The following is a 19,135-nucleotide window of genomic DNA, read 5'->3' as shown; positions in this document are numbered from 1 at the left end:
CAGTAGTCCCACAATACAGGCAAACTTAGTGTGAAGCCTGTATAGCCGTTCAGCAGGAGACAGTCTAGCTCTGCCTAGTTGCATGGGCTCGGGAAGAGGTGCATTGTCAGTCTTCATAGGCTCTCGTGGGAACTCGGGTAGCCTCGGGTTCTATCGTCAATGGATCCATCGGGAACTTCCGGGATACCCCGGAGGCGAAGCGGAATCGACTCTACTGTCCTTCCTTCGTTCCTGTAGTCGTCCATCAATCCAAATGGTCAAAGCGATGAGCAAGTCGAGATCCATCGGTAGGTCCCGGGCTGCAAACACGTCCTTAACTTCCTCCGATACTTTGTGTAGGAACGTGTCGAACAGTACTTCCGGGTTCCAAGCACTCTCAGCTGCCTACGGGAGTCTTGGCATAGCTGGAGCAGCTTGCGGGCAGACTCTTGCCCAGACAACGGAGAATCAAACACCTTCCGAACTTGCTCCATGAACAGCTCCAGACTGAGGCAGACGGCGGATTGTCGCACCCACAACGCCGTGGCCCAGGCGAGTGCCCTCCAGCAAAGTGTTCAACGCATGGTCATGGCATTCGGCCAAGGTCTGGAACCCTTCCATAAGCCCGCGAAGCAACTCCTTGTGCCTTCCAATGGTGGCTCCTTGCGAGGAGATAGCATTGCGGAGTTGGTCCGAGTCTGCTGGGTCAGTCACAGGAACAGGAAAACAGGCAGGAGCAGGGAAACAAACGATGGTAGGTTTTACGAACAAAACTAACTGGCAACAGACAGAGAACACAGGTATAAATACAGTGCTTGGCAAAAGTATTCATCCCCCTTGGCGTTTTTCCTATTTTGTTGCATTACAACTTGTAATTTAAATGGATTTTTATTTGGATTTCATCTAATGGACATACAGAAAATAGGTGAAGTGAAATTTAAAAAATAACATGTTTCCTAAAATGTTACAAGTGGTGCGTGCATATATATTCACTTTGCTATGAAGCCCCTAAATAAGATCTGTTGTAACCAATTACCTTCAGAAGTCACATAATTAGTTAAATAAAGTCCACCTGTGTGCAATCTAAGTGTCACATGATCTGTCACATGATCTCAGTGCATCTACACCTGTTCTGAGATGGTTAGTTCATGTCATGGAAAGAGCCGGTGTTCCTAATGTTTTGTACACTAATGTTTAGGCCAAACTCCTGTGGATTATGGCATATTTACACATATTTGTAATGGTGAAATTATGGCATGAGGTGACATTTTATTTGCATGGCAATTTCCTACCGTCCACTACGCAAGCGCCTATAGTCATCCAGTAGACAGGACGCTATGCACATGTGTCAAACTCATTCCACAGAGGGCCAACTGTCTGCAGGTTTTCGCTACTCCCTTGGACTTGATTGACGAATTAAGGTCCCTGATTAGTAAGGAACTCCCCTCACCTGGTTGTCTAGGTCTTAAATGAAAGGAAAAAACTAAAACCAGCAGGCCCTCCATTGAATCATATTGACACCCCTGGCGTTGGGATGAGCTTAAACCACCGCTTCGAGGATCACTGGTTCAATCCCAGTGCTATGCACTTATATAAAAAAAATATTGAATGTTTTAAGCCTATCCCAAACCTTAACCCTTACTTTACCCACTCGGAATGAATGGCTAAATGTAACATTAATGCCTAAATTTAACCAAAATCTCGGAATTATTTCCTAAACCTAACAGTTGACCGCTAACATATGGCAAAATATGCCGTAAACTAAAACAGCAACACAATCCATAATATCCCAACAGCATCACAGATGGCCACTTACGTAATAATTAAAAGAGCCAGCCATGCAATATCGCTTTTGCTGCAGTTATGCTCAGGTATGCCAATTCCAACTGTGGTCAGGTATGCCAATTCCAACATCTCAAAATGCTATGCCATTTTGAGATGTACACTTCATGTAATTCACCCATCTAGGCCTACTGATTAATCTAAAGGCTCCATTAATGTAACGAATACTCAGGGAGACAAAGGTGTAGATTCACGTGCAGAGCACGGCAGATGTTTATTAAGCCTTCGCAGAAGGGAGGAATCGTGGCCGCAGGCAGGCAATGGTCAAACGCAGGTAGGCAGTCAAAAACAAACAATACCTCACAACCATACAAACTGAAAGAACTGAACTAAATAGGGAGCTGATGAGACCAGGTGAGAAACAAACACAGGTGAAATCAATGAACAAAAATGAATGACAGGGCTACGTTCCAGAACACAAAGAAACAGGGCTACGTTCAACATCACAAAGAAAAAGAGGTTGACTAAGAAAAGAAAAGCAGAACCTTACAATGAACTGGCCACAGTCATCTGTGTCTGTTTGTGTCTGTGGGTGTCTTGTCAGTTAACAGTGTGTGTCTAGTGGGTGCCTTCCACTGATAAAATGCGTGCGGCAAAGTAGATTTCCCAGTGTGGGGGATATCAAAGAAACACAGATGATATCTGCGCTGTTTGGCCAAGTAGCCAATCAAGGGACTGATTCAGTCCCAACCTGGAAGTCTGAATGTCCTTGACTTTGCAGAGATAAGCGCTGTAAGTAGGTTTATTGGCAGTTTCTGTTTCAAGAGGGAACTTGTGCCCTCCTGAGCACAAGAAAACCCAACCTGGATCTACGACAAGGTAATAAATATGTAAAAACATTATTCCTGATTGAATTATAAGAAAATGCTAATTAGAAAAAATGAATAATTAAATTACCAATAAATCTGTTTTGTTGCTAATTTAATCGACGTGATAAGGAAGCAACTATAGCTATAACTTTATTCCCTAGAATATATTCACCAACATGCTAGCTCTGCAAATTATTCTCCCTAGTCAGCATTTAAATACAAATTTTACAGAGGGTGCATAATTGGGGTTAGGTTGACATATGCATTAAAACCAATTCAGCTCAATCCAGCAAAAAGAACCAGCCAGGCCAAAGATCACATATAAGCTATCTGAAAGTGGAGATACTAGACTAAGTGTGTGTGTGTGTGTGTGTGTGTGTGTGTGTGTGTGTGTGTACCTGACGCTATCTCTGACTGTATTGTCTGGTTCCATACAGGTGTTTTTCACACCTACAGTGGTATAGATGTAGCAGCCCAACACAAGGTGAATTGGTGTCACTGACTTCGTCTCCTAGTGTAGGACCAGTCAGTCAAGCTCATTCCCTGAGGCCTGATAGCTGGGCGATGTAATGATGTGGTTGGCCATACTGAAATGTGACTAAGCTCCAACCATTATTGATTATTCAAGCCATGATGTGATTTATACCCCGTTTTATGTAGCCTATTTACTGGGCTCAATATTTGGAATGACTAACAATAAATCATATTTACTCTTAGTCATTCCAAATATGATGCATTTGAGGTTTTGAATAACACAAGAACAAATTCACGGTCAAAAGGAATACTGAACATATTCAGTGGTACATTCATAATTCATAATGGTAAAGGTGAAACTTTAAATGTCACCTGCCTGCTCCCCACAGCTGTTCACAAAGGACTGTCACTCAAGGACTGAGTGTCTGCCCCACCGAACATTGCTTGAACAGCGACAGACTACTGGACACGACAAAATGTTCTAGGATAAAAAGGAAGACTGTGTCATATTGTGGTGAATTTGTATAAGGAATAGGTAAATGATTCTCCTGGCCCAATGTGTGGGGACTATGAAATGCATACCGTGCCATTGTTGTCATTCCCACAGCTCACAGAACACACATAACACACACACAGTCATAACAGTACACTGTGCAATAACAAGGGAATAGATGAATTAACACCTTATAAATTATGTCTTATATAACACCTAATAAATGATGTGTTGTAGCGTGTTAAAGAATTACATTTGGTGTGTTAAAGAATTGCATTTACTTCACTTGGTGAAGGCCGCAGGACTGAAAATGGATGAATGCAACAACCATCTCTCTGTCACTAATAAATACAGTCATGGGTGGTAACTCTACAATTCACTCGAAAGGCAAGGTACTCTGCAAATAAGGCTGTACACTAAGCAGTGTGTTAATTTAACACTGAAAAGTGTGGACCCGTGTAGACACTGGACCCGTGTTAAGTTTAACACTCTCAGTGTTGATTTAACGCTGGAGAATTTGCTGTGAAAGTATCAGTAAACACCATAACATTGTAAATTTAACACTGACCTAGTGTAAACATTGAATTGTAAAGTGTTAAATACAAGATATTAGTGAACACCATAACAGTGTAATTTTAACACTGAGTTAGTGTAATATTTTAATGCCACTGGTGTTGGAAAGTATTGTTGTTAAAAGGGCAACACTTTGAAAAGTGTAAATACAAAACTTTCTGGGTGTTCTCATATAAACACTTCAAAAGTATGAAATTGAGCACCCACAGTATTCAATTTATCGATCTAATTTTGCTGTGAGGGGGCAATGACAGACTCAGCACTCAAATCAGCTGAATTTCAAAGACGACCCAGGAACGCAAAAATAATGAATATTTGTATTTTATAAATTTGATTTAACCCTTATTTTACCAGGTAGGTTGACTGAGAACAAAGTCTCATTTACAGCAATGACCTAGGGAAACGTTACCGCAGAGAGGAGGGGGGGATGAATGAGCCAATTGGAAGCTGGGGATGATTAGATGGCCATGATGGTATGAGAGTCAGATTGGGAATTTAGCCAGGACACCGGGGTTAATACCCCTACTCTTACAATAAGTGCCATGGGATCTTTAGTGACCACAGAGTCAGGACACCCGTTTAACGTCCCTTCCAAAAGACGGCACACAACACAGGGCAATGTCCCCAATCACTGTCCTGATATGATTGAATTTGGAAACATGGTGCTAAAAGTGATAGTCATTGGACAGTATGAAAGCAGACTGAATTTGATACACATTAAATTAATGAACAGGTGTGACATAATGTACATCTAAAGCTAGCCTATATAAGACCTTGAGGGAAATGTGTGTGTCAATTCAAATGATGTTTTAACGGTATTAATTGCAGTGTGTGTGTGTGTGTGCGTGTGTGCTGGTAAAAGTGAAACTTTAAATGTCACCTGCCTGCTCCCCACAGCTGTTCACAAAGGACTGTCACTCAAGGACTGAGTGTCTGCCCCACCGAACATTGCTTGAACAGCGACAGACTACTGGACACGACAAAATGTTCTAGGATAAAAAGGAAGACTGTGTCATATTGTGGTGAATTTGTATAAGGAATAGGTAAATGATTCTCCTGGCCCAATGTGAGGGGACTGTGAAATGCATACCGTGCCGTTGTTCTCATTCTCATAGCTCAAAGAAGATACATAACACACACAAATAGTTATAACAGTACACTATGTAATAACAAGGAAATAGAAATAGACAAGGAAGTTTAATTATTGACAACTTGACACCAGGAGGCAGCGGAACTTCAGCTAGCCTCGGGATGGTTATGTGTTTCAGATCTGAATGAATCCATGAATATTGAGTGAAGAAATGACAGGAGGAGGACTCTTGCCCACTGTCAGGGGGCAAAGACAGTCTCAGCACTCAAATCAGCACTTAAATTTCAAAGAAAACCCAGGAATGGAAAAATAATGGATTGAATTGACATTGGAAACATGAGTCTGAAGGTGATAATCCTCAGACAGTATTAGAGCAAAGAGCCTGAATTTGATCCACATGAAATGAATGAAAGGGTGTGCCATACATCTAAAGCTACTGTATATAAGACCTAAATGGAAATGTGTGCGTCAATTGAAATGAGGTTTTTATTCATTGCAGGGCCATTATTGATGTTGTTCCAGTGAATGGGGGTTTATTCTTTGTTTGGATTTATCCCTCAGTTTAGTGCTAGTCTCTTACTTAACTATAGTTAGTTTGGTCTGAGCTATACATATGGTATACCGTAGATATTGAATCACAACCCAAGCTCCAAAGAAAACGCCACCCCTTGTCGTAACCGCAGCAACAGAGGAAAGTCAAAGAATTATGTGTAATATCATTTCATTCAAACATGGCAATATTGTAACAATATTGTAGCTATTTCAAGGATATTGAGCAATACTGTAATCACATAGATTCAGACAGTTGCACCCAGGGTGGAGGTGCCATCTGAAACCAGCCTGGGGAGAAGCACACACACAACACCACCACCCACAACATCAGAGAGCCATCTTGTATGTAAGAGCAGATTTTTTTTTGACTCGCCCCGTATTTGGCTGCTTCGCCCCCGTTACCATGGTCAACTGAAGCCAATCAACCAAATGTTTGTTTTCTTCCCAGAACAGACAAGTGCTGAAAGAGAGAGGATCAGTGCTTGTGTGTGGGCTGCTTTTGGCACAATGAGCCTTTTCTTCAGCTCTATTCTGGTCTCAGCTTCCTTGTCATGCAGAATTATCATCCCAATTAACCAACATATAATCTTGGCTGTATGTATGGACTTGGCATTGACTGTACGGACTTGGCTTCATGGGTAGGTATATAATTGCAACCTACGTACAACATTATGCTGGTCCTTTTCTGTTTGGCTCTACTTCAGATCTTAAGAATCGGGTAATAACATTTAAAAAAATACAATATGTGCCCACTATGTTTCCTGATTATTCTGATTACACTTTTTATCAATCGCATACAAGCATTTTTGTTTATGGAACAACAATGTCAATATTCAAAACCCAGTTCACAAGACACAGAAGTGTGTGGCCATTTGTAAAACAGCAAACGCTTTTTCAAATGTAGTTGCCTTCTCAAAACATACATTCAATTGAGTGCAGGCTTAGCTGAATGACAACAGAGACAGGACACAATATGGAATTGTATTGAATAGTTTTGGGTAAGCCTCGTCTCCGAGGAAGCCAGATGCTGATGACAGGTCGCCCTATGCTGGGCACCTTGCATCGAAACCCCCCGCCACTAGGAGAACGGGGATCCGATGACAGGCCTTTAGTTTGTTGGTGGTGGTGGGGAAGTGGAAGGTCATTGGCAGACTGTTGCTGCAAAACAAGAAGCGGGAGACACAAGGTTTGAGTTGACGTATAATTACTCTCTTAGATTTATGTCCATTGGTTGAAAGAAATGGAAAGTGATTATTGAACGAGTGAGCCCCTGTGTTAATCAGCAAGTGTGGTGGGATTGCCTTTAGAGGCTGAAGTTAGTAGGTGAACGACATTCCGCACGCTTGCCAATAGTAAAGCAGGAGGAAAGACGTATGCTGATGAAGTAACATTATGACACTACCATAGATACCTGCTATGCTTATGAGGTTAATGAATAATCATTACCATATAAATAGCTGCTACGCTGAGGCGGTAACATTATAAACGCTACCAAATAAATACCTGCTATGCTGATGAGTGAGATAGGACGTGATGTGAATACTGGATGCATAAAAAGGGACGAGCCATTCAGACCGGTCTTCCTGATTGAACCCTCGTAAACTGCATTACATTCGTCAAAACTCTATTGTCCTGTCAAAATTGCAAATAGATTCATCAAAAGAACACGACCGCCTGCAAAAAGATGAACAAAACACAAAGTTAGTGTTTCTTTTAAAAACACCAGTAGATCAATACATTTCTTTGCGGTCACTAAATCGTGACGATCAAAATTGGAAGTACAACTATCCAAAGGTGCAGCATTATGGGACATTACTCTCCTTTTATGCATATTTCACAAAACAGTTGCATACACATCAAATCAAATATTATTCCTGATAAAAAAAAATACAAAGAAGTATATTGTGTGCAGGATTCATTCAATCCAATTCCATGTCTTCAACACAAAAGCTGGTTTGGTCATTGTTTTGTAGTTCTATCCACAATAGAAATAAGGAAAAGGTGAATACAATGGAGGAACACGACTGACATGAATGGAGACGCCTCAATCCACACCAAAGAAAAGCTCTATAACGTTTATGCTGATGACTTAGGAGTAACCCGAAGTTACTTAGAAGTAACCCAACTTCCGTCTCTGGATCTCTGCAATATTGTAAGAAATAATAACAATTAGACAGTCCCCATTGCCTAGATCCTTCAATATATTGTACATGGTGTGACACTGATGGGGTATTTTATAATGTTGTGCAGTAGTATTTACTGATTGCCGGAAACAGTGAACACAATTGCACACATTTCTCTTCTGATGAAAACAATGTGTTAATATTCTGTGAACAAAAGTACATTTTGTGTTCACCGATTACATTTGTATTTCATGTTTTGCAAAAGGCGGTCTACGATATGCAAGTCAGGTACTAAGGCAAAAAAATAGGATCAGAAGTGCTGTAAATGTATTTCAGCGTTTGATCATTGCTGTTCTGCTATACCGTACGTTTCAGCACAGATCCAAAAATTGCTTGTACCCATTTGAGAAAAACTGTAACATGCACTGAGCACGTCTGGTCGAGTGTTTGTTTACCAGATAGCCGACATAAAACAACATTAAAGGAGAAAGCACTGAGCCCAGAAATAGCCGGGAGACAAATGAATCAAAGACTGTTCAGCACATAGGATAATCACAGTGTCATAGTAGAAAGGTGAGCTCGAGGAGAGATCAAAAGTTCCAAATCACTGCACCTGCCGCCTCTGCCAGCGTTTCCCTAGGCGCGTGGAGAGGTGTGTGCTTCCTGTTCAGTATCAGCCAAATGCGACACACAAACCACACGTACACACACACACAGGCAGGAAAGGAGCACACCTACACCATGATATAAGGCTCCCGCCACTCTACAGTAGTCAGGGTCAAACTGATATCTCTTTGTTGTTTATGTAACTCCTGTCAGTTGAAGTTGATTGCAGTGAGAAGCGGTGTGCTATTAAATACAATCGAACTACTGCCACAGCAAGGTTGTGTGTGTGTGTGTGTGTGTGTGTGTGTGTGTGTGTGTGTGTGTGTGTGTGTGTGTGTGTGTGTGTGTGTGTGTGTGTGTGTGTGTGTGTGTGTGTCATGATGTCGTGATGACTCAAGTAATTGTTTGTGTGATACAGTCGCAGCATGCACAACCCCCAAAAAACGGATATTACAGCAGGCTGTCGACGTTGACAATGTAATAAATTGCTGGAAATAATTTCCATCCCTCCAGTGAAACGTTAAGTTATTATTAGACATCATATTATGATTCCCCCTAGTCTGTCATCAATTTTGCAATTATTGTTCTTTAACAAGTTCTTCCTTGCAGGTTTGTTAATCAGACCTATTCTTTGATTAAGTAGAATAATCATCTTCATTCTACTTTATTCTATTACAGTTATGTCATTGATTTCGTTATGCGATCACGTCCTTCTCTCTCAAAACAAGGAGACGAACCATTAGAATACAAAAGAATACCGGTTTTTCCCAGCGGGAACTTCAGATGTGGATAAAATATGCATGGTTATCTCTGTATGTTCAGAACATTGTAAGACCTTTCAGTTCTTTTGTTCCACATCTGAGTCTTTAATGTTTCAAACTGATGAATTAATATTTCCCCTTGAGCTTTTTTTTTTACATTCCTGAGAGTACTCCTCCAGCTCTACACAAGAGCACTCCCTGCAACAAGATCATGATGAAATGGCTAAACACCTTTGAGAAAATGTGTTAAGGCATGGCATGGTCGAACGAACTCATACACAATTTATTTCACATGTGAAACCATGTGTTTTTGGAACACTTCACAAATAACTATTATATTTATCATGGTGATTCAGGAGTAACATTAAAACAGAATAATATGCCTCACCAACATTAGACAACTATACAGAAAACACTCAAATTGCTGAAATAAGTCAATGAAATCAATGATGAGAGAATAGTCAGATTTAACTGATAATTAAAATGGCAGTGCAGATGGCACTCTTTTACTAAGTGCAGAGATGTATTATAGTTAATGAATCTGTATGGGACTTCTGAGCATGCTATAGTCTTTGTGGCGCAGCTGAACAATCAGCATACCCCAAATCCAGAGTTTGCGAGTTTAAATCCCAGTTGGGGTCATATTGAAAAGTCAGTACTAAGTGATCATGTCAAATGTAATCATATTGATTAAAGATGTCTACACTATTTTAGCTGAACAGCGTACCACTTACTTCTCTTACAAAAAAAAAACATGTTGAATTGAAATGTTCACATGTGAAAACAAAAGAGACACATGTCAGGTCAGTTGTTCACATGTATTACATTTGGAGATGTTAAGACCTTTTCACATGTGAGTGGAATACGGTTTTCACCTCACATGTGAATTGCAGATTCACATGTGAAAATTGCAGTTTCACACGTGAAAAACTATCACATGAAAATCGAATTTGCATTTTCACACGTGAAAAACATTCACATGTGAAAACCTAACTCTCACATGTAGAAATGTCGAAGTGCTCAAATGTTTTCACGTGTAGTGGTTATTACATGTTACCTTTACATGTTGTCACGTTATCACATTAACTTCACATAAGATCACGTGATCCCATGAGAACACTTGAAATTCATGTTTTTTTTCTGTAAGGGACGGTTGGTTCTCCGTCTGCAAACCTTGAAATCATATTTTTCCTTCACCATGTGGTAAGAATTAGTGATGCACCGATATGACATTTTTGGCCGATGCCGCTATCCGATATTTTCCTTCGCAAAAAACACGATACCGATAACCGATTTTTCTAATTTTAGCGGCCTTTTAAGCATTCTAGTACAGTTAAATAGTTAACACACACGGACGCAGTGGTCTAAGGCATTGCATCTCAGTGCAAGAGGCGTCACTACAGTCCCTGGTTCGAATCCAGCTGTATCACATCCGGCCGTGATTGAGAGTCCCATAGGGCGATGCACAATTGGCCCAGCGTCGTCCGGGTTTAGCCGGGGTAGGTTAGCTAGCTAACTATATAGCTAGGTGTCATCATCTAAAATAACACTAATTTATAAGACAGTTCTTATTTGATTAATGGTGTACGGACCCATCTATGTGAAGCTCGCCACAAAAAGGATTAGCCACAATATTGGACTTTGCAGTTAGCATTCAAAATAAAAGTATTGATGGTGATGCAAATGAATACAAATAGTAGAATTATGCCATAATTGAATGGATCATGCTAAACAAGGTTGGAATGTTGTTATATAAAATCAAAAAATAAAATAAATATTTGACTAAAATCTATTGAAATCTCACTGGATGTATTATACTTTAGAATTGTATTGGGGCATACTTATTTCACTGTACAGCCTTACCTATGGATTGTGGATCAATGACATGGGGTATCAGTCTACTCAGTGACAGTCAGAGAACATTAGCATCATAGCTCTTATTGCGGGACTCTGAAACAACTGTCAATTGAGCCACATTTGTCAACCTATGTGTATTGAACACTATTCCAGAGGAAAAACAATACTGCGTGGATGTTTTGGACTCTGAGGAGGACGTTGGGAAAAAATATCTTGGGTATTGAGTAGACTGATACCCATTTTATTGATCCATTGATCCCCAATCCTTAGGTAAAGCTGTACAGTGCAGTATGAATGTCAATACATACAATAGGCTGACTGGGGAGGTGATTTCACACAGTCACAGTCCTGTAATAAGAGCTACAATGCTGATATTTGCATAAACTCTTCACAGTTGTGTCCTATGGGTGTCACCAAGTAGACTGATACCCCATTCCATTGTTTCACATTACAACCTTGTTTAACTGTATCTAGTCTAAATATGGCATGATTCCACCAACTGTAACCTTCTGCATCACTTTCAAATAGGTACTTTTATTTTGAAGGCAAACCGCAAATTCCACTATTGTACCGGTCGAGCCTCACTAGCCAGATGAAGTTAGCTGGCTGTTTATAACGTTAGCTTTGGGTAACAGGGTTAAGTAGCTGGCTAGCTATTTATTTTCATGAAATTAAGTTCAATTTCAATAGGCGAACAACAAGTGGATAATACTTACTCACAAGGATTCCTAAATCATTGTTAAGAATAATGAAAATGACTGCAGTTTCAATTTTACTTGGTGTCAATACGTCATGTACCTACGTTATATAAGTATGCATTTCAGCTTTGACATCGGTTTTGCGCATCAGCGTTAAACTAGACATCGGGCCGATACCGATGTTGGCATTTTTAGCTAATATCGGCCGAATCCGATATGTTCACCAATATATCGTGCATCCCTAGTAAGAATATGTAAATGAGTTCACAAATGAATACATTACTGACAAACTAATGATACACCTGAAGTATATCGTTCCTATAAATTACTCAATAATCATGTCTTCATATTGATTTTTCTTATAACAAAGCTCAAAATACCTCTATTCATAAAGCTTCACAGGGTAGGAATGCTGATCAAGGATTAGTTTTGTATTTATATCACAATGAATAAAATTGTTTGGACAGGGGGGACCTGATCAGCACACCTATTTTGAGATGCTTTATGAATAAGGACGGGTCTCTAACTGATTTTCAGACTACAAAGACTTTCGTTTAAATTGTATTTTAATCCCATGAGAGCTTTTAGTGAGCAAATGTAGTCTAGCACATTACACGTAGCCTACCTTTCTCTGAAAGAACATACTTGAAGCACGGTGACGTCAGAGTATCTAATTATCCTGACAGTCTAGTAAAGTGTCCATATTGATATGGATATTCCCCCAAATTGTCCTCTTTGTTTTTTCAATGTTGTAATTTAATTAGAGGGCTGCAATTACAAGACAAGAGAACTTCTGAAATAATTACCCCGTAATTATGACATGGCTGTAACAATTAGCATTTCTGTTGTTTGGGATTCACAAGTACTCCATAAACTGCCAAATGCAATAGATCTATATTGAACAATTGCCTTGAAAAGGGACATAATTACTGGAAAACAATTCACACGCTCTTACACACGAAGAATAATTCTGAACGTTAGTGTTCCATACAAAATGGCTCGAACACTAAGGCCATAAGCAGAGGAAAAACAAGCCAAAAGGGACCACCGTGGAGCTCCCACCAAATAACAGTGCCTTAGGGGTCAGTGGCTATAAGTTGGTGATGTGGGTTTGGAGAGCGATGACATCGTACGTTTGGCTACGCAAGGATACATCCTCTTCAACGACGGCGACTTTTGCTCTCGATCACAGTCGACAGCGGGTCATTTCCCAGTCATTTATACGTTCAGTGCAGTAACGGTTCTGTGAGAGTCCCAGGTAGACAAGCAGGTATTAGATCATCACTTCATGTATCTCATACTTCAGGAAGTCATTCAGTACCTTTAGTGGAATCCAGGCTAAAGGATCCCACTTTAGATCATTCTCAAAACGGTAGTTCATATATCCACTCATTATATTTCATTCTTCATGAAGTTAATCGTTATCTTGAATAGAGCATTTTAGCTCACTCTTAAAATGTTGGTCAATACATTCATACATGTATAATGCAGAGTATGAGTGACTAGCTATATGAACAACCGGTCCAGTTGTAGGCTTATTGAAGCCACTCACTGAAGTTATATTTTGTATAAATGATTCATCCTGATCTCTCTGAAGGTCACGTTGCTTTGTCCTGCTGCTCTGGCAACTGGAAATGTTTCTTGGTAATCTAGGAAGGTCTTTAGAAAAGTGTATTTAGAAAAAGACAAAGATGCTACACTCACACTGGAGTTTGAGAAATTGACGTAAGAATAGGAGGACAAAAGAGGGAAAGAAAAGAACACAGGAGAACGACGATAGAAAGATTTTCTCTGAACACTTTCAAAGTATACTGGGTATAAAATGTGGCATTACTATACAATTTCCCTTCATGTTAATTTATTCACAATGGTGGTTACAGCTGAGCAACTCAAGAAGTGAACCTGTCAACACTAGAGGTATCATTTTGTTGACAGACTCAAATAAACACAAGTACAGGTAATTAGATTTACTGTTTATTTACGTGTATTCACACATCTTGATCATTCAACAGGGCTTGTGCTCTCAAGTTTGGAGTATTAGTGCCCTCTGCTGTTCATCAACGTTATTATACATGTCCATGCGTTTATATTGTTTCCCTTTTCACCGGACCCAATATGAATTCTATACATTATATGAATACTTTTTGGGGGGGAAAGTGCCTTTCATCTGTTGCAAACAGTACTTCTCTTCCAATACCATATTAAGATATGTAAAACACTGGCTAGGAAAAGTACGATGCATATACACTGAGTATACCAAACATTAGGAACACCTTCCTAATATGGAGTTGCTCCCCCTCGCACCATACCCCGTTCAAAGGCACTTAAATATTTTGTCTTGTCTCAATTGTCTCAAAGCTTAGAAATCATTCTTTAACCTGTCTCCTCCCCTTCATCTACACTGATTGAAGTGGATTTAAGTGACATCAATAAGGGATCATAGCTTTCGCCTGGATTCAACTGGTCAGTCTGTGCTATGTTTTGTATACTCAGTGTACATCAACAGTGACAATGGTAGGAATAACAATTCTCCATAGCATACCTTGGGTTCGCTGTTGGACAAACCCATCCCACTGTAAAGGAGGGTTAGGATTCCTAATTCTCTCACCATAGACAGACAGGCTGATGGGACATCATCTCTGGATGTTCTTTGTCTTGCCACTTGAGGTTGCCACTAATCCTTGTTTTGGAAGTGACAGGCCTACAAAACAACTCTCGAACTTTAGTAGAAAGTTATGTGATTACACAACATGTTTTATGAAGAGCTAAGAATAAAATCATCTTATGAAAGAATGTCTGTATGCAGACATCGCGGGGCCATACTGAAATTTACAGTGCAGTCAAAAACGTGATTGTCCTAAGTTTTATATATATATTTCCACAGTATGAGGTTGGAATAATACTTTGAAATTCTGACAATTATAATAATGCCCTTTAAGTTCAAGAGCTGTTTGAAAAGAACGCTTGATATTTCAGCCTGTTTTTGTGGGATGGAGTTTTGGCCTGCCTGGTGACATCAATTAGTTAATAGGCCAATAAAAAGAGAGTTCCACTTCCAAACCTCTCTGCCAATAACTCGTTTTCAGTGTTCACCTCCCCACTCAGACCACTTCCAGACAGTCCTAGCAAAATTCTTGCTTGAGAAATTGAAGAAGCTATTTTTGTTTCTTTTTTACTATTTTAATTGAAAACAAATCACAGTAAGGTACTTAATTTTTACCCCGAAATGATTTGATATTGAGATAAAAACGGCTGAATTGGACCTTAAAGTTTAAGCATCAGCCAATTCAAATTGTTGGCAAAGTTGCAAGTGATCAAATGCAACATACTAGCTGTTTCCATTACATAACCTGGCCCATTTAGCCCTATGCTATCCTCACCAGGTGACTGTGATTATATCCGGTTCAAATGCCGTATCAGCCAATTAAAATCGCTGACATAGTTGGACGTAATAGAACAGTTTCTCATGAGAGTGTCCTTAACAGCAGTCAAACGGCACCATCTGCTAATCTAAGTTAGTAAAACACGCACCAGTTTTTAATTGGACGGTTATCTCAGGAGCCAGGCTTCTGGTTATTTTTGTAGTTTGCGGCAAGTTCGAATCCCAGCTGAGATATAGTTTAATCCTTTGAAATATATAATTACATTAAGTGTGTTTTAGCGTGTTTTGAAGAGAAAAGTGAAGCCAAAACCATGTAAATTAAGATTAGGAATACATTTAATGAGGAGCATCATGTTGGAGAATTTGTTACATGAAATAATCACAAGGTTCTTAAATGGTACTTCGTCAGCTCTTAAGGTACCGTAGAGAACTCTTGCCCGATAAAGAACCTTTGAGTTAAGTGTAGGGTTCTTGGTGTGGCTTCTACGGTACTTGAAATGAATGGAAGCCTGCAGATATGTCCCTTTCATAGCACTCAGCAAATTGGCCACTGTTAACTGGTGTTGATTTCTCAGTGTAACATTCCTAGTGTTGATTCAAGAGTTAAATTAACATTGTAAAGAGTTCAATTATCACTCAGTGGTGCAAAAGAACGCCAGCATTGGAGTTATTAAACAGAGTTGAACCAAACCACACCCATCATTATCATATTTCCCAGCATACTCTATTGCAGGCTCATTTTAAGAATTATTTGTTTCAATATCTATCTACTTGTATGTACATTGATTGATGAATTAATCTTATGCTATTAAAATATAAATAACATACATTTATCTAACCCAATCCAAACTGTTGCTTGGTTTAATTGCACCCGTTACTTAAATGGTTGTTCCAGTTTAGATGTTTAAGGTAGTCTCATATATTAATCTTCCCAACCCTGGCAGTTATTCTTAATGCAGGTTGCAGGTGAATAAAAGTGTCAAATGTTCGATATCCCTACTCTGGCTGCATGCCAATAAAAATTACACATCACATAGCAAGCCTGCATAATGTGACTTGCAGGCCTGATGTGCCACATAAACTATGAGTTTCAGGCCACTGTAATATGTTAAAACTAGGCCCTCAAAAGAAGGCCTTTAACTCAAAAGGCACCCTGGGAAATATGCAAATATGGCTTAAAACCCTACAGCAGGGCTGTTAAATTGAAACATTTCTAGTTTCGTATTTTTGTATGGTTCTTCAAAGAACCATCTTATTTATGGTTCTTCAGAGACCCTAAAATTGTTCCCTTTATGGCATCGCTCTCAAGAACCTTATTCGGATTCCAATTTGCATCTTTATTTCTAAGAGTGTAGCATAGGGCTAAATGTGCCAGTTTATGTAATGGGAACAGCTAACATGTAGCCTTTGATCACAAGCAACTACGTCAATGATTATAATTGGCTGATACTTAAACTTAAACTAAAACATACATTTTTTTTTATGTTCGCAGGTATGGACCCAGCATGTTTGTTTTCTAGATGCACTTGTATTCATTAGTGAACACCGTAGCAAAAGGTTTTGCAATGGAAAATGAAAATGGCATTTCTAATTGGGCAAGTTCAGTTAATGCCTTCCTGTTTTAGTCCATTTTCTTTGGTCCGTTTGATACCTAATGAATACGACCCATTATGTCCTTTCCATCTCAGTATCAGGACAATGAACACTTCCCACTATCAGCATCCAACTTATCTTGCTTCACAAGTCAATCATATACTGTAGATACACCTACCTACCTTAGTGGTTGAGTTATAGCCCACACCTCAGGAAAGCACTAAAATCCCAACATTACAGAATGATCATACTATTTTGGCAGGTCTGTTGCAATGCATTTTGAACTTTCACTTTGTATTACAACTCTGTTGGAGAAATACTTTATTACCATAATCGCAGGTCAAACTGCTGGGAAAAGACAAAATGATGTCAAAAGCTTCAATGTCCACCGTGTTATAACAAGCTTGATGCCCCAGCACCCCCTCCCCATCACCTTTTTTAAAATAAAAAATCCAACACCTTATTGTCGTACTTGTCTTCCTTGCACCAACACTTGCACTTGTCTTGTCTTGTCTTGTCTTACTAGCACTGATTTTGCTGACAGCTGCTTTATTGAGTCGAGCTTTACCTGCAATTGTAATATTGCCTGTGTGTAGCTGGTGTAGAGGAGTCAGGAGCAGGACAGCAGATGTAGGTAATAAACGTAATTTACTCAAATATTCACAAATACAACGCAAATATGCGAGCCCACAATAACGGACCGTATTACAAACAAAAAAAATCACTCACAAACAAACATGGGGGAACAGAGGGTTAAATAATGAACAAGTAATTGGGGGAATGAAACCAGGTGTGTAAGACAAGGACAAAACAAATGGAAAATGAAAAGCGGATCGGCGACGGCTAGAAGGCCGGTGACGTCGACCTCCGAACGCCGCCCGAACAAGGAGCGGGACCGAATTCGGCGGAAGTCGTGACAGCAATGACTGTGATATGTGGTTGTTTTACCTACCTCCATCGTAGTGGCGGTCGGTGCCGTTTAAGATCAGGGAGGACGATTATTAATTTTATGAGCATGGCCTTATTTCTATTACAGCATATTGGAGGACTGTCATTCATATTCCATCCACCCAGTTTAACATCGATAGGTTTAGGCTACTACATGATAATCAAATTCTTCCTATCCCCATCATGAGGTTGCTACAACCTAGCCTATGAATTCAACATAGGTGCACACAGGTCGAGAGAAAGATTTGAGGTGACAGACAGTGACACATGGAAAAACAGTGACACATTCATTACCGCGTCGCACACTCTTGCTTGCATCTAGCGGACATAGGGTGTAATCATTAGTCCAACAGTTGCAAACAAGAGTTCCTATTGGACAAATTGATGTATGTTTATCCCAGTTTCATTCCGTTTGCTTCCGTTTAAGAAAAGTTTTTCAACAGAATCGGCGGAAAGAATACACCCGCCCTGATCACATGCAAACAGTTCACTTTCATAGACACATACAAACAGCTCGTTGTATTCCTTCTCTCATCTACGCACTCTCTTCCTCTCACCTTTTCCCTTCACTTGTGAACTTCAATGCACAACACATCAGCTGTCTGTGACCAGGCAAAAAAACCTTTCCAAGCCAAACCTTCATATCCTAACTGCAGCTAGCTCACCATATTAGCTAAAGTAACATCATAATCAACATAGCTAATAGAACTAACGCGTTAGTAAACCCTACAGTTAGTTAGTAAACCCTAACGTGTTAGTAAACCCTACAGTGTAGTAAGCAATTTAGCAGTTACTGTGGCAATACATTTGTAAAACCAAAAGCTTACATTGACTTGGAAAGGTTCCAGTGTTGGATAGTCATAGCCAGCTAACAAACATAGCATCCCTCTGTTTGAACCAGGTGTTTGAGTAGGCTACACTAGCTAGCTGCATTTTCTAGCTAGTTAAGTAAGTAAAAGTGAAAAATAGATGATGAAATATAGCTCTCTCTCCTCCATTTTTGAAGAAATGTATTTGTTCAAAACTGTTCAACTATTGTCTTTCTCTCTCTGAGTCTACTACTCACCACATTGTATGCACTGCAGCGCTAGCTAGCTGTAGCTTATGCTCTCAGTACTAGATTCATTCTCTGATTGTTTGATTGGGTGGACAACATGTCAGTTCATGCTGCAAGAGCCCTGGTAGGTTGGAAGATGTCCTCCGGAAGTTGTCATAATTACTGTGTGGAAGGGGGTGAGAACCATGATTTCCTAGGTTTTGTATTGAAGTCAAATTACCTAGAGGAGGAGGGAAGCTAGCGGTCCTCCGGCTACACCATGGTGCTACCCTACAGAGTGCTGTTGAGGCTACTGTAA

General features: G+C 39.8%; 1 long non-coding RNA gene across 2 annotated transcripts; it reads right to left on the bottom strand.

Moving 5' to 3' along the window:
- Positions 1–5,002: 5,002 nt before the first annotated feature.
- On the bottom strand, positions 5,003–18,882 carry LOC106590070 (uncharacterized). 2 transcript variants are annotated; one of them, XR_001325002.2, is made up of 3 exons: positions 18,847–18,882; positions 7,316–7,486; positions 5,003–6,970 (listed from the first exon to the last, which is right to left on the bottom strand). It is a non-coding gene; the product is annotated as an uncharacterized lncRNA (long non-coding RNA). The 2 variants fall into 2 exon arrangements; XR_001325003.2 differs by lacking the exon at positions 18,847–18,882 and adding an exon at positions 14,400–14,462.
- Positions 18,883–19,135: the final 253 nt, after the last annotated feature.

The sequence above is a fragment of the Salmo salar genome, chromosome ssa29 (genome assembly GCF_905237065.1).
Source record: "Salmo salar chromosome ssa29, Ssal_v3.1, whole genome shotgun sequence".
NCBI classification, from domain to species: Eukaryota; Metazoa; Chordata; class Actinopteri; order Salmoniformes; family Salmonidae; genus Salmo; species Salmo salar.
The sequence above is the reverse complement of the archived record's forward strand: the minus strand, read 5'-3'. Positions and strand labels throughout refer to the sequence as shown.